The sequence below is a fragment of the Equus quagga genome, chromosome 10, assembly GCF_021613505.1.
Source record: "Equus quagga isolate Etosha38 chromosome 10, UCLA_HA_Equagga_1.0, whole genome shotgun sequence".
In the NCBI taxonomy this organism is placed as follows: domain Eukaryota; kingdom Metazoa; phylum Chordata; class Mammalia; order Perissodactyla; family Equidae; genus Equus; species Equus quagga.
Window position 1 is genome coordinate 117,804,630 of NC_060276.1, and position 16,981 is coordinate 117,821,610.

Genomic DNA, 16,981 nt, shown 5'->3' on the forward strand with positions numbered 1-16,981 from the left:
AAGCTTTGGCCATTTCCATGTTGAAAGACATTCCACACTGATCTGATTGACTCAAAATGAACTTCGATGAGTATGACTGTTTCAGCATCTGCAGTAGAGTCATTAAAACATATTGATTGGGGCCGGCCTCGTAGCTGAGTGGTTAAGTTTGCACGCTCTGCTTCAGTGGCCCAGGGTTTCACCGGTTCGGATCCTGGGCGTGGACATGGCACCGCTCGTCAGGCCATGCTGAGGCGGTGTCCCACATAGCACAATCGGAGGCACTCACAACTAGAATACAACTGGGGGGCTTTGGGGAGAAGAAGAAAAGGGAAAAAAAAGAGGTCTTTTCATCACAGAAAAATTAGGAAATTTTCTCAGCTTAAGAATCTCAAGCAGCATCCTGCTTACTTGCATGGTGTCCAACAGGACTCTAAAGCACTCCCTGAAAGCCCAGAGCGGACACTACACTCAGCTCCTTTGTAGCAGGAAAAGAGCCTCCCAAAGTTCCTCATCAACTGGAAGACAACATAATTTATCACCCAAACCGCAACACCTGAGAGTGAAAGGGGGCGGGCTAATCAGATGGGCTACGGAGGAACTGTCCAAGGTAAACACGTGGTTACTCCAATTATCGGAAAGAAGTTTGTTGGTCCAATTCAGTCATTTTTGCCCCGACTACACATTAGTATCATCTTGGGAGAATACACACACACACAAAAGCACATACATAAGCCTATATGCACATACACACATTTACATGGATAAATACAGATGCTTATCTATATATGTATACTTAGATGCCTAACCCCTACTCCAGACCAATTCAATAAAATTTCTGAAAGTGGAGTGAATCTCGGGCATCAAAATTTTTTAAAGCTCCCCCAAGTGATATAAATGTGCATCTGGGTTGAGAAGCACTGAACTGCATAATCTCCAAAACCTTTTCCAGCTCTCAAATTCTGGGATCATAATTCCTGAGAATAAATTTACAGTACTTGCTATTGTCAGTTATATAAGTGCACACTACTCTCATTTCTAGAACACAAAATCTTTAACGCCAGTAAGATAATAACCAACATTTATGAAGAGTTTACAGTTTACCAAACACTTTCTCAACATCATGGGGATTTTTTCCTCACATTAACCCCATAAGAAAGTCGGGTTGGTTATTATTATTATTGACTTTCCATAGGTGAGGAAATTGAGGCTTAAAAGGTTAAATATATTGTTACAAGTCATATACACAATGAGCACATGGAACAGTCAAGCCCATGTCTTGACTGTAAACTGTAGCAGACAGCAGCAGGTGCACGGGATTCCTACTACATAGGTTTGAACTCCACGGTGATCCTTATCAGCTTGATGAGCTCAGATGAGTTGCTTAACCTCTCTATATATTATCTCCAAAATCAGAACAATACTGATACTTGCTTTGTAGTGTTGCTAAGTATTGCATGAGATTTGACATGGCAGGCCTTAGCACTATACCCAATAAATATTAACATTATTATTATTAATTATTATTACTACTATTACTCTTCTTCTCCTCTTCCCCCTCCCTTTATTACCATAACTACTCCTACGACTAGAATTAATAATAATAATCCCTGTTATAGGCAGAGTAAATGGTCCTTCACATAGACAAGCTTAATTACAATAAAACCCTTTGAGCTAATCTTTACCCTCTTCCCACACAATCTCCCAAAAAAACAAAATGAAACATGAATAACCTTCAAATAACACCCCATATGCAATCAGACACCCCAGAAAGGTACTACCATTGAACTCTGGTCCTCCTTGGTCTATACAGTAAACAATCAGACTCTGGGAAGATGCTCAGCTGGATTTAGAAACATGGGTGACTAGCAGCCTTGGGGATGTGCTGCTTGGATCTGCCTTCCAGAAAGAAGTTGTTGGTCAGCTGCAAGGAGTGCAGTTGGCAGGCTGCCTCCAACTGCAGCACCTGAGGATCCGCTGCCGTGTTCAAATTGAGGCCACACTCTTCTTGGGGAAGCTGCCAGCCAGTGGTGGAATATGGTCATCAGCACTACGGTCTGGCCGTTTCTGCCCAATGTACTGCTACTCTATGGGGCAATCTTTGCACTGGAGCTCCCCGTGGACCAGCAATGCAATCTGTGGCTCTTCCCACCTAGTCCTCCTCGGCTCCCCCACCCTTTCACAGGTATCAGGTTACACGGTGCTGTGAGGACTTCCCTGGCCGAAAAATAACAGCTCAAAGCACCCCCATACATTTCAAACAACCTTGCCAAGGGCAGTGGGGTTGTACCTACTCAACTGGGAAACAATGAAAAAGATAAATTCTGAGGAAGTGTTTTGTTCCAAAATTCTATTATTTTATGAGTTTCTAAGAGTTTATTTATTTGGAAAGTTCTGTGGAGTTATAAAATTGGCTGACGTCTATCTTTCTAATGGAGTGCCTACAACATGCAGCTTAAGGAAAAAAAGTGATTATGGATCATGTTCTATTCATATCATCTTTGTTTTGCAAATTAAATTTGTTATGCCACATTAGCTCAAAGATATGAATATTTTAATAATGCCAGATCTATAAGTTGCAAGAAAAATGAATTAGAATTTTAAAATGTATTCAGTTTCAAGGAATTGGATTTCTTGAGGGTATATTTTTCATCTAAAGAGAGAAAAGGTATTCTAAATTACGGCTTTTCTATTTTAACCATTTAATTTCATTCTCATTTTAGTAATTCATATTTTCCAACATATTTAAAACATTAAAAATAATCAAAAGCTTCATGCTAAATGGTAAACTATTTTAAAATATTAGTTTGATCTAGTAATCTGTTTTTAATATTAATATTATTATGGTTAAGGATACTAATGTGACAAATAGTATTCTATGCTCTTTGCATATATTAACTCATTTGGCTTCAGAAACATTTATAATTTTAAGTATAATCATTATCTTCTTGTATATATTAACAAACATCTTATAGATTATTTTGATCTGGTAAATTAAATGTTTTTAATGTTAATAGTGCTATGGTTTAGGATAATAACAATATGATAAACAGTTCTTACGATGTGACAAACAGTATTCTATGCTCCTTACATACATTAATCATTTAGTCTCATACACATTCTATAATTTAGGTGTAGTCATTATCCATAATGTATAGACTAAGGAATTTAGGAACAGAGAGGTTCAGTAACCTTCCCAAAATCACAAATCTATAAGTGGTATAGCCTGGATTTGAACTAGATGGTCTGCATGAACCAGGAAAAACAAATGCTGACTTATCTCAAGCCATGTCAATTAAACTTCTAGTCTGTGAGTATGTGTATGTATGTAAATGTATCAATGCACATGCAAACTGAGTAATTTTAAATCGGACTGATTGGACTTAAACAAATGTATCTGAAGTTTAAAACCCAAATACATACATACGGTCCTTATCAAAGTACTCACCCTGACTATTCAAGGCACATTTGGTATGATGTGGTAGCCTGGACTCTCTTGTTCAAATGAGTCTCATATCGCTGACGAGCTCCTGGAAGCAATATAATAAATTAGCTACACAAAAAAATCAGTCTCAGCACCCAGACTTACCTGGTTTTAAACGAGACCTAGAATTTTCCAGTTGTGCATCAACCATTTTGTCAGACCTCTTGTAGTCGATTATCAGCAAGCATTCTTTGAGCACCTACTGCATACCACTCCCTCTGCTAAATCCTGGGGCTTTTAAAAGGTAATTAGACTCTACTACTCTACTGAACTAGCAGGCATTCACTGTCTTGACTGTAGCCTAGAGAAAAAGAATCCAATTTACATCAAATGTTTATCATTTGCCTCTCTATGGGTTAGTCAATATAATATCCTAAACCTTTGAAGACAATTCCAAAAGAGCTCTCTCCTTTTCCCGACTATGATCTCGTTCCGATTAACACGCTTTCTAAATTCTTCACCCATACCCTGGAGTTCCATTAGCCAGTATTCAGCTTAGAGTCCTGTTGTTTTTACAGAAGACCTGACCCCAGGGACTGGGGAGGGTAGGATCCCATATTACCCTGTGCCACCCTCCATTAAAGGCTTAAGCTCCTGTCTTACAACAGCTTGCATCATCTTTCTCCCTCAGTAGGTGGCAGCCTTCCTGTCTCATTCATTATGACATCCACAGGGCCTGTGAAAATGCTAGCACACAGAGCACTCACCATCAATAGTGCTGGGTGAATACATTCAGAGAAATACAGTCATAGATAATGGAGGCAATTCATAAGCTCTTAACATGACGATGTTGAATAAAATACTTCCAATACCTGAAAGTATGAGTTCTCATAGGTGTGTTTAAAAACAATCTATCATATTACTTTATAGACATCCTTGCTCTTCATGCATTAAATACTTCTACCATTGAGGCCCATGGCATGTCATAATTTATACATTTATTAACACACAAATTCAAGCAGCTTGGTTGTTAAAACTGGTGGGAAGATGTCATTTAGGTGGTGACAAACCCTAGTAAATAATCAAACATCAATATCTAATATAATCTTTGTCCTCTTATCATTCACAAGTGGGCATCATTACGTGCTAAAATGATATTCCTGAGTCTGGGTTATTGATAAGATGTCTGGAAGCAAGATATGCAAAAAGGAGTCCAATGTACATTTAAAAATATTAGGTCATTGACTATATAATCAATTAAGTTATTGGCAGTTACCTGGTTAGGTCCTCTCACCCTGATGGCTTTTTATATAATGCTTTGTATTAAAATTTAGGACAGAAATCTCTAAAAGCAAATTACACATCGTATTTACTTATGTGTATGTGATATATATCATGCACATTAATTTTACATGGGTAGTCAACGTTTTGTTTCTCTAAATTTGTATTTGTTTGTATTCTCTAGATTTTCTATGACGAATATGTGTTTCTTTGGAAATAAGAAAAATATTTTATTTCTTAAAAAACTAAATTCTAACAGAAAGAATTTATACTTTTTTTGTGAAATAATTATTCCCCTTTAAGTGTGTGCACACATCTACACACATAGTTTTAAAACCTATTTTCACGTCCTAGAGGTTATGCTAGCAGTAGCTCTAATTATGAGAGCTGATGAACAGATAATTATCCTAGTTAACATAGAAATTATCTTATGCTTATTTTTTAAATTTAGTTTTCTTCACTAAAAAAATGAGCTCATAAAGTGGACTTAGTAAAGTAATGGCTATTTGGTACTTCAGTGAACATTTTAAATAAAAATAAACATTAAAAACAGTCTAAACAAGCAACTATACTCTATACCCATTTGACTTTTATTCAGGACAGAATCTAATTCATCTATCTCTGAAATCAATAAGAATTCCACAGAGTAAAGGTAAAGAAGGAAAGAGAGAGCCAAAAATGACCATCATTAATCTAAGTTATCCTCTCTTAGATGTTTATATATTTAATTTTATATCGAGATTTCGGTCATGACTCAAGTAAGCAACACAAAGCCGTCCTTTCAGTGCAGCACGTGTAGATTCAAGTAGATGATAAAAATTTGATTTGAAAACTTTCCGCTTCTCTCTAGAGGTGATCTGGGAAAAGCAAAATGCAGATAGTGGAGGGTTATCTGGTTTCTAACTGGACTAAGGCCACATGACAGCGAGACCTCCTAGGTTCTCTCAACCCTGGGAATTGGGGCTTCCGGCTGGCAGCATCCTCTGTGATTTGCGATGTCCAGTTCCCATGAGCCAGCAGGGGGCACGCTGGAAATAGTTATAGACAACAAACATCTTGAAGACGGAGGAAACCTATTTGCGCAGGCAGGTCGGATCCATCTGGCATCAATTTTTGTGGGATTATGCACATCATCTCAGAGGACAGATGACCACTCTTCTGAAAGCCACTCGTTAACAAAGGGCAAATATTTCTGAGAATCTGCTGTGCTTAATTGCTATCCTTTTAATTGGGTTCCTTGAATAAAATCAAGGATCAGAAGTTTTCTCAACTGCAAGAGCAGTCAACAAATAACCATGGGGAAATGGATAATGATCACAGTCTCTCAACAGAGTACATACTATAACCAGCCTTTGTTGATTGTTTCCCATAATGCATTTAAGAGTACAGCTCTGAGTGCTGATGAACCTGGGATTCCTTCCTTTGCTCCCTTATTGGCCAGGTCATCAGGGGAAAGTGTCTTAATGTGTGTGAAGCCACTTTCTTTACCTCCTTCAGAGCGTTTATTGTGGAGACTGCGATGAGGAACAGAACATGACCAGCAAAAACTCTGGCACAGTATGGGCTCAGTAACTGTGACCTGATTATTATTAATTATTGTTCTATAAAAAACATAAGCACAGGACATTTAATCAAGTACAAGAAGTGCAGCAGAAAACTCAGGAGTATTTGGCCAGCCCATGAGCTTCCAGGCCTTGGCACCCACCCCTAGTCATTCATCATTGGTTGGACCAGGAATAGATCCTGGTACACATCTGGCCAATCACATCTTTTCCCGACCAGAAATATGGCCTAGGGGGAAAGAGATGCTACATTCTTTGTGCTGTTTGGCTGAACTGAGGGGATCCCACACTTGGTCAGACGCACCTTGAGAATCAGAGAAAGCAGATCTCCTGAGAGGAAAGGGAAATAAGAGATGCTAGATAAGAATCCACAAGACCCAGGAAATCCAAAGCAGAAGCACGGTTTCTGAAGGCTTTCCACCTCCTAGGCCAATCCTCCAGGCTTCCATCCCTACCTGGGTTCTACATTCTAACAATTTTTTTATCCACATACAATGATTTTTGCCTTTTCTCTCAGCAACCAAGGGAGTCTTAACTAAGGCAATGAATCTTAGGAACATACTTTTTTTAAAAAAAGAGTTAATTATTTTTTCATTTTATAAGTAGAATCCAATAATCAAGACATATGATTTCTGCTATGACATTCCAGGCACAGTAGAAAATTTCTTCTCTCCCCTTTTCCTCCAAGATAATATCTGGGTATATGGGAGAATATTTATTTTTTTCTTTCCATTCTTTTCTTTTCTTTGAGGAAGATTAGCTCTGAACTAACATCCACTGCCAATCCTTTTTTTTTTTTTTGCTGAGGAAGATTGGCCTTGAGCTAATATCTGTGCCCATCTCTCTCTCTATTTTATATGTGGGACACCTGCCACAGTATGGCTTGATAACTGGTACGTAGGTCTGCACCTGGGATCTGAACCAGTGAACCCTGGGCCACCGACGGGGAGCACATGAACTTAATCGCTGAGCCACGAGGCCGGTCCCAGGGAGAATACTTCTAAGCAGGGCTGGTTTGGTGGGCCCTAGGCTCAGAAGGACCCAACACTTAGTTTAATACTCTGCTGCTGACATCTTGAAATTCGTAATAATTTTATCTTTGAACTTGTGTTTTATAAGTGAAGTTCAAAGGGACACTAACGTATACACAAGAATGAGCAGAGGGGACATATGCAATGTGCATATCTGCTTTTCCTTGCCACCCCTTTCATGTATAGGGTCTGCAATGCCCCATGAGCACAGTATTAGGGTAGACCCGCAATGTGTGTAAGATCAGCTAATCTGAAAGCAAGCACAAGGTGAGTAAGTTACATCTAGGACTGAGTCAGCAGGGGCGCTGCTAGCTTCAAGAGGACATGTTATCTTGGCCCAACCAGAACTTTCTTCAAATGCAGAAGGAAGGAACGGGTGTAGTAACAAACACAAACAACCAATATAGAACCCTATTACACCCTTTCTTCCTCATGTCACTTCCCTGTATTATCCAACTACTTAAGCTGAAAGTGATGACACGAAGAAAAGCAAAAGATAGAGTAACTCATAGTCCCTTTTCCTTTCAGTCCTTCTGTGGTCATCAGGTAGAGAGTGTTGGTGAAATGTGTGCATATGGAGGAGTGAAATGAATACAGTGGGTTAGTTCTGCACAGCATCCTCACTGTTCTGGTAAAAACAAAACATATATACATGTATGAGCTACAAGTTATGAATTGTGTGATTTGGGGGATTCTAGATCCTAATTAAATGGTCTGATATTTCTCTCCGAAAAGGGCATTATGCAATGTCAACATGAATGGTAAAATTCATGCCAATAATTTAAAATTTTAATTTTTCTTTACTTTGAAAGGCATGAAATAGCAGATAACAAACTCTACGACAAGTTGAGAGAGACAGACCATGGAAGTAAAGAAAAAGCTTTTAGTGGCACTTTCTCCCCCCTGCTTTTTGAACAAGGGTCCTTGCATTTTCCTTTTGCATTCGACCCTGCAGACTGGGTATCCAGCACTGTTCCTGGGACATTGTGGCACAGGTGGAGGTGGGACTTCTGATCAAGTAGCAAACAGGCCCTGTGCTGGTCTCTGTTGGCCTGGCTCGGTTCCTGGACTGGCATTCACTGAGATGTCATCTGGCATTGTGGACTACCAGGTTTGTTCCTGATGCTAGAGTCCACGGTCCTGGTCTTTTGCCTCGGTTCTCAAATTCTACCAAGACTGCAGGTTCTGTATCCCAATCTCAGGGCGGCCCTGAATCCCACAGCCTCTCTATGACTGCTTGTCAGGCTGTGCAGAATCTTCTAGATCCCCTGATCACCAGCCTGAGGCTTATTTTAGCTCAGCTTCTCTATCTAGGCACCTCCCTCTCCCAAACCTGCATTATGTCTCTACCACCACATTGGCCAAACTGAAAACTTCTCCAGGAATTGTGGTTCTCAACACATTAGAGTCAGCTGGGAGTTTGTTTGTTTGTTTCCTAATATTCATGGCTGAGCTCCATCCCAGATTAATCAAAAGCAGCAGAATTAAGAACCACCGCACTAGGGTATCCGAGCTTCCCAAGGCTATATCTGGGAGAGTGGGCGTGCCCTTATCTCTGCAGGTGTCTACAAGCCCCCTCCCCTCAACCATGAGAAGTGGAAGAATTAGCATGCTGGTTTTCTCTCTGTGTTCCTCCTTCCTCCTCCCGATCCTCAACTGTGCTAGTGGGACGGATGGGTTTTTCTCCTTCGCTTAGGTAGGGACTTTCCCTAAATTACATCCTGAGTTCCCTCAATCCATAGGTAGCCAATCCAAATTAGTAGTCCTCATGCCATCACACCAGCTGATGTGGAGTCCATAGGCCTAGGGGCTGCATCAAAGCTTTGGGCATGAATGGTGTCATCTAGTCTGAACATGTAGAGAGAGAAGGGAAGAGACCCCAAGTCTAAGTCTTGAGAATTCCAATGTTTGATGGCTGGGTAGAGGATAAGCCTCTACAACTCCTGGGAAGGTACAGCTGGACAGGACCATTTCTCGCTTCGCTTATCAACGTCTGTATGAAAAAGACTGCTGTAAACATCCTGTGAATGTACATCTACTTTTGACCCTGGCCCTGGGGAGGCAGCATAGGAAAGTGGTCAGGAAATGAATCCTGGCTCTGTGAATGACCAGCTGTGTCATCTCGAGAAAGTTACTTAGCCTCTTTGTGCCTCGTTTAGCCATCCTTAAAACATGAGTGATGCTGGAGGTACCAACCTCACAGGGTTCTTAGGAATATTAAATGCATTGATATTTCTAAGGTGCTTAGAAGAGGCTAATAGTAAACACCATGCAGATGCATATTAAATAAATAAAAATTTGACTTCATTTCTTCCCTCTAACAACGTGAAATATAAATCAAATAAAAAGCACATACAGAGTTTTTATGCTGTATAAGGTATCACAATGATTTGACATTGTAGCATAGAAAGTAAAAAAAAAAAATGAGGCAAGAACCAAATGTCAGGAAAAATGTGTAAATGAAGGAAACGACCTATGATTTCAACAATTACATGTCAACATCTAACAAAAATAAAGCTTGGGTAGATGTTAAGTATGAGAAAAAATGGGGTCATTGAACTGAAGTGCTTGTCTCTGTTGTTACAAAGGTATCTCTCTTTTAACTTTAAGCAAAATGTTATGTTAGTTTCTTTTCTAACAGAAGGAAAATGACCTTTAACGTCTGCCTATGTTCATAGAATGGTGAGATTAAGTTTAGTTACATTTTAAATGTTATCTTATGAATGCTTCTATACCCTGCAGAATCGGAATTTTTTCTATGATAAAACTAGAAAAACGTGGTCATCTTTGGTGTCAACCTAATTTTCTAAAATTTGGAGTATGTGTACATGAAGATATAGAAAACTTAAATTTCAGAATTACAAAGAGCCCTCTGGAGACTGTTAAACTTACGGTACATTTAGGGTGTGATCCATCTTTATAGTTGCCTTTTTAAGTGAGATGTGAATATGCAGCCACTCAAAGGACTATATTGTGACAAGTTTACTTTCTCAAGACGGCACTTCAAAAGCATGCTAAGAGTGGGGTCATGCTCCCCCAAGGTGAGGAGAGAGAGAATAAAATACAGTACTGGAAAGAAAGCTTAGTACTTAAAATGACAACATCAATAGGGATAATTGGCTTCCATGTGGGAACTTAGAATGCAAAACTAATAGCAGGCAGGTGCATCTGGAGATAGGCTTCCGCAAGCCACAGATGCTGTTGGAATGACTTTGAACTTGCCATCTCTTTCACTCACAGAGAATGAATCCTATGTTTTCATTATTGTAAATATATCCGCCTATAGGGACCTAGGACAGTTCATCAGAACTTGGGAATTTTTTTCCCCAGGAAAAATCAAATCAGTACATACATTTCAAAAAATATTGCCCCTTAGTACAATCACATTCTAATAGCCCCTACATTGCTGCTAGTTTTCTGAGAATTCAAGCCATAATAGGAGATCCTGAAACTACAGATGTCTTTTACATGTCAGCCTGGATCCTTTCAAAATTTCACTTTGACTTCCATTTCAGACTTCTGACCCATTTTTCCTGTTCATTTTGTAGTTTTCCAAATAGGGAACACACCTATATAATTTGGGATATTACGTCATTTGTGTCTTAGAAATTTAGTGAACATGTTGCAAAGAATAATTTTGAAAGTTTGTATTAATGGTGTATTTATTTATGGTTTTAAAACAAAATATGAGACACGTTAGTGGACACTCACTAAATGGTTACTATACTCTTTTCCAAAATGCTTTGACGTGAGAGATGATGGAAAGACTCTACAAAATGTTTTTGGTAGAAGGGCATTGTCATTATTGTCACTGCTGTCAAAAACAAACATTTACTAGCATCTATTCTTCTGACCCTACGCGTAAGATAAGATTCTTGCTATGACTCTGGGTACCACAGCTTCCTACAGGGAAATTTATCACAGAGAAACCTCTCACCCCTTTACACTGACTTGGTGAGCAAGAGTCTTGTACCATCTCTAACATCCCAAATAGCCCATAGAATGCAAAAAAAACCAGACAAAACTATTGTGAATTTCATGCTGAACGTTTATGCCAAACAATATTTACTGTTCATCTAAACATATCTAATATTACAACTAACTTTTCAATGCACCAAACATCACAGTTGTGTTCTTATTTGTTTGGGGGAATGCTCACCAGATGAATATGTATTATGCAGTTTTATATATCTAAAGGACTAAAGGAAATTTTCATGTTTTATATAGAGATTGGAACTGCATTTTTGCTTGTTTAATTCAACAAATATTTATCGGATACTGTAGGAGAAATGTTGACTTAGACTGCCAGATCTCTTCCTGGGGAGGCTTCCCAACTAACTCCATCTGGACTTGGCAATGCTTCCATTCATTTTTGTCCATGCCTGCATAACATACACTCATCCCACCATGGGCTCACATCATTGTATCACAATTTGCTGTTCACACTGACGCTTCCAGGGACATGCATGCGATAAAAACAGAACCAGCAGGAGTCTTTTTCTAAGTTTGGGAGGTAGGCAATGAAAGAACTTTTCTACTGATATGCTAAGAGGATGTGGGGCTGCCAGCAGCCTCCAGGGATGTCCTGCCTGAAGAATGAAACTAAGAAGAGAAAATTAGGAAATGGCACAATGGTAGCCTGACAGCACCCATCCTGTGCCTGATCTAGCCATATCTGCCCTACCTCTAAATTTCTCGATTACTTGAACTATCAATTTATTTTTGCTTAAGCCAGTTAGATATTTGAAATAAGCACACTAAAGATTCCCATCTCTTACAGATATTTACTATGCTTGAGCTACCTTCTAGATGCTGGTGAAAACCAAGTACAAGACAGCCCCTGTCCCAAATGAATTCTAAACACAGAAAGTGGAGGCAACCGCATCTCAACGGAAATAAAAGGTCATAAATGCTATCACAATGCCTCATGCATGGTAACCAAGAGGAGGGTGTGCTTAATATTGACAGAAGGTGGTTAAACGTGATCCAAAAGGATATACCGAAGGAGCTGAGTCTGACTTAGGCCTTGAAGAATAAGTAGGGCTTAATAGAAGAGAAAAATGTGAAAGTACATTCTAGCAAGAAAAAACAATGATCTAAAAATGGACAGTTTAACTTAAGATTTTTTTTTAATTTTCCGATGCCTAGTCCAGTCTTTGTCATACATTAGACACTAAATAAGGTTTATTTAAAGAGTGAGCAAAGGCATGAAGACAAATGATTAGATGATTTATTTGGCGTTAAGACCTTGGTCAATGACGTTGATCCCCTTCTATGACATTGCTCCTAACGGAAATTGCCTTCTCTTTACAATAACCTACTTTATGACATAGCTTCCAGGAAAAGGAGTAATCAAAAAGAGTTCCTGCTGTAATTGACAAATGGAGAAAGGGCAGCTTTAATTAATTGCTAGAATTACTTTCCTTTCCAGATGTGACCAAGTTCCCTAAATGCTATAAATAAATACATACATCACATTTATTAAGGACTGTCATCATTTCTTTTTAGTAAAGTTACAAATATCTAAACAGGAACACCAATTATAAATTCTGACGAAAGTGAAGGAATAACAAGGTTCTGAGACTCATGGTGGCCAAATAGCACACCGCTCAGCAGTTAGTAACAGGTTACCATTTCATGAATTCACTTTGAACCAGTGTAGGGAAGGAAGGCTGTGTACAGGCTGGGATTAGGGAGACCTGGGCTGATAATCTCTGCCTCTGTGTGGCTGTGGGAAAATTGTTTTAACTCTAAATTCTCATCTATTGCATCGCCCTACCTCTCATCATTGTTGTAAAAGCTTTATGAGACAATGTGTATAAAGGACTGGCATGTAATGGACAGCCAACAAGCAGTAATTATTAATAATAAGATTCCAGTAAATAGGAGTGGATGCAAAAACAAAATAGACCAAAATCCTTACTTTGTGTCCTTGAACTGAGGTGATTAGATAATTGGATGTTTTAGCAATTAGGGTGTTTCTTTTGACAACAGTATCAGTAATGATTAAATCCTGTACTGCAAATTAAAAGAGATTATTTTGGTGAATTTGATGATGCATAAGGCACAAAGCTGACATTCTGTTTATCACTCAACAATATCACTTATTTGACACCGATATTATTTCTGCAATAATCCCCTCCACTGTAAGAAAATTATTTGAAGGATAACAAGGACTATTTCCATCCATCTGTACAATTGTGGACCATGAGCAGCCAGCTCAAGGGCAAAGTTGTTTTACAACAAGGTATACAGGGTGGAGAACACAGATTTTCTTTTATTGGGCTTTTAAAAATATTTAGGACTCCATAATGCATTTGGTACCCCACTCCCACCACCACCCCACAACATCACCACCTGGCTACCAAAGATCTGAACCCCTTTTCTATAAAATATATTTTTTAAGTATGAACATTTTGAAAGCTTATCTGTTCTATCTTACACTTATATAGAATATCAATTGCAAGCACTGTAATTAATTAATTCTAATACAAGAAAAGAAACACTCAAGAAAATCTTTAACATCTCTATTTTTCAGCTCAATGTATAATATTATATTTGGAAACTTTCACATGTTAAAATAAAGCTTATAAATAAATGTTACATTTAAAAGATGTTTCTCTTTAATAGGCATAACTTGATATTTAGTTTCTATGTCATGTTAAGAAGACCTATAGATTATTATGCATTCTCTGATATATCCAATCATAAATAAATACATTTCTTTTTTTTTTTTAAAGATTGGCACCTGAGCTAACAACCATTGACAATCTTTTTTTTTTTTTTTCCCTGCCTTTTTCTCCCCAAATCCCCCCAGCACATAGTTGTGTATTTTTAGCTGTGGGTCCTCCTAGTTGTGGCATGTGGGACACTGCCTCAACTGAGTGGTGCCATGTCCACGCCCAGGATCCGAACCGGCAAACCCTGGGCCGTTGAAGCGGAGCGTGTGAACTTAACCACTCAGCCACGGGGCCAGCCCCTATAAATACATTTCTTAAGGATGTCTATTTTGAATTGTTTTCAGACATTACCAGTCTTTTGAGCTATATATATATATATATATACGTATATATAACAAATATATATATTACATGTATAATCCATATTTTTTAAAGAAATATTCTTCCATTTAGAAAGGATTCACCCAATGTTCCTTACATAGTGGATTCTCTTAGCATATTTCTAATACAGTCATGAGCTGCGTATGATGTTTTGATCAATGATGGACTGCATACACGATGGTGGTCCCGTAAGATCAGTACCATACAGCCTAGGTGTGCGGTAGGCTATACCATCCAGGTTTGTGTAAGTACACTCTACGATGTTCACATAATGACAAAATCACCTAATGAGCATTTCTCAGAACGTGTCCCTGTCGTTAAGCGATGCATGACTACAGAGAGAAATCAGTCAGGTGCAATGGAAAAAGCACTCATATTAGTGAGAACTGTTTTGCTTGCAAGATTTAGAAACTCAGTTCTAACTAGTTTAAGCAAAACAAACAGAAAAGGGTGAATGCAGTGGGGGAGTGAGTCAGGGATGGGTACAGCTACATGCACAGGCTCCAGAAATGCCACCACATGTAGGCCTGCTTCTCCCTCTCTCTCTCTCAGTCCTTACTCCCTCTAAGCTGCCTTCATTTGGAGGCTGGCTCCCTCCCTCTCCACGTAGTGGCGTTCACTGATGACTGCTTGTGCTTTGTCCTTAGAGACTGTGATCCGTGGGAAGGGATGCAGCTTCTTTCTCTACAGGTTCAGATGGATGTTCTGCTCCATCATTGCAACAGAATTCTCAGAATTCTACAGTGGTCTCAAAACAAGGGGATGCTTCAAGGAGGCACAGAGGGCAGGCCAACATGAGTCATTACCTCCATGGCGCTGTGGAAAGGGCGCTGCGCTGTGCTCCAACAGCGAGGCCACATTCCCCTGAAATTTAAAGTGCCTGCGTCTTGTCTTTACAGTTCATCAGGATCAGCAGGCAAGACTCTGGGAGGAGGTGATGGAGATGAGGAGCCAGCAAGCAGGAGGGAGGACGAGGGTGTGGCAGGGGCAATGATGGCATGCTCCAGAGAGGCATTAACACGTGCTAAGAGGCCAAGATTGGGAAGTAAAACCACACTACTTAAAGAGTAGACTGGAAGAGAGATTAGACTCAGAGATTCTGAGATAAGGCCCTGTCCTTGGGGCAGAGGTGTGACAAGTGTCCCTTTTCCTGTACCTTTCTCCTTCTTGATGGGATACATTACAAAACCTTGAGGGAAGAAGCTGGGGATAGGGAAAAGGGCAGCCAGGCTTGGGGACTCTGTTTTTGTGCCAGGTGCTCTTGTAGGTGCCTCCTAGAGCCAAGAGCTTCCCACCCTCTAGCTCAGTGTGCACACCCAGAGCACCTGCGTGTGGCTTTGTACTAGCACAGGATCACCCCTCTGTAACTATACATCAGATGTCTCCCTGCCCACTACCTTCTACAACTCCGATGAGGAGGAACTGAATCCTTGTCAACTTTATATGCCCTGTTACCAGCACAGTGTTTGTTATACAATAGATGCTTAATAAATGTTTGATAAACGGCTCAATAAACCAGTTCAGAACCAAATTACTAAGCAAAATAGAGAAGCAAAACCAAGCAAATTAATTACTGAAAATTTTTCTTTTTCTTTTTTTTTTCTGCTTTATCTCCCCAAAACCCCCCTTGTACATAGTTGTATATCTTAGTTGCAGGTCCTTCTAGTTGTGGCAAACGAAAATTTTTCTTAAAGGATAATTAAATTACTACATACTCACATCACAAGAATAATTTACCCGAATCCAACACCCAAAACAAATATTTATTAATCATATACTATGCACCAAGTGTTATGCTTGGCACTGAGGTTACAAAGACAAATGTGAATGAATCTGATATTCTTCCTCACCTTAGGGAGCTGAACTTTTTAATTAGTTGCATGTAAATACGATACGAGGTAGAAGGGAGAAAGGAGGAAAGAGATTAAAGTGTGAAGAATTAAATTAAGGAGGCTTTTCAACACTTTCCCATGAGACTTAAATTTGGTGGTATCTCACTTATCAGCAGGTGTGGTAACAATGGATGATCTTACCTTTCCTTTAAGCAAATGATCCCATGGTCTTGGTGTTTATCCAGGCAGCCCGGTGACAAATTTGTCATCCGTCTTCTGAATCAAGCTGCTGGCAGTGCCCAAATACAGGAAACAGTCACTCTGCCACCACCATACCAGATTCTGGCTCATGGACCTTGTCTCTCCTTAAACTTTCAATGCTGCAATACCACTTTAAACCAGACGGCCCCACGATGAGTTAGACCAAAGCTCCACCAACTTTAGTACACATGGCAATCCCTGGGGATTCTGTTAAAATGGAGATTCTGGGGGCCGGCCCGGGTGTAGTGGTTAAGTTTGCATGCTCCAGTTTGGCAGCCCAGGGTTTGCAGGTTCAGATCCCAGGCACAGACCTAGCACAGCTTGTCAAGCCATGCTGTGGCGGTGTCCTACATAAAATAGAGGAAGATTGGCACAGTTGTTAGCTCAGGGCCAATTTCACTCACAAAAAAAAAAAAAATGAGATTCTGCTTCAGGAGATCTGATATGAGGCCTGGGATTGTTCTTTCCTAATAAGCTTCCTGGAGGATGCTGTCACAGGGAGCTCACACACTCCCACAGAGTTAGAGGACAGTGGAAGGATGAAAGAATG

The 16,981-nt window shown here is 39.6% G+C and overlaps 1 long non-coding RNA gene across 1 annotated transcript; it reads right to left on the bottom strand.

The window, feature by feature from the left end:
• Positions 1 to 241: 241 nt before the first annotated feature.
• LOC124245308 (uncharacterized) lies at positions 242 to 16,753 on the bottom strand. Its single transcript, XR_006890259.1, has 3 exons — positions 16,372 to 16,753; positions 3,428 to 3,509; positions 242 to 289 (listed from the first exon to the last, which is right to left on the bottom strand). It is a non-coding gene; the product is annotated as an uncharacterized LOC124245308 (long non-coding RNA).
• Between the last annotated feature and the right edge of the window lie 228 nt (positions 16,754 to 16,981).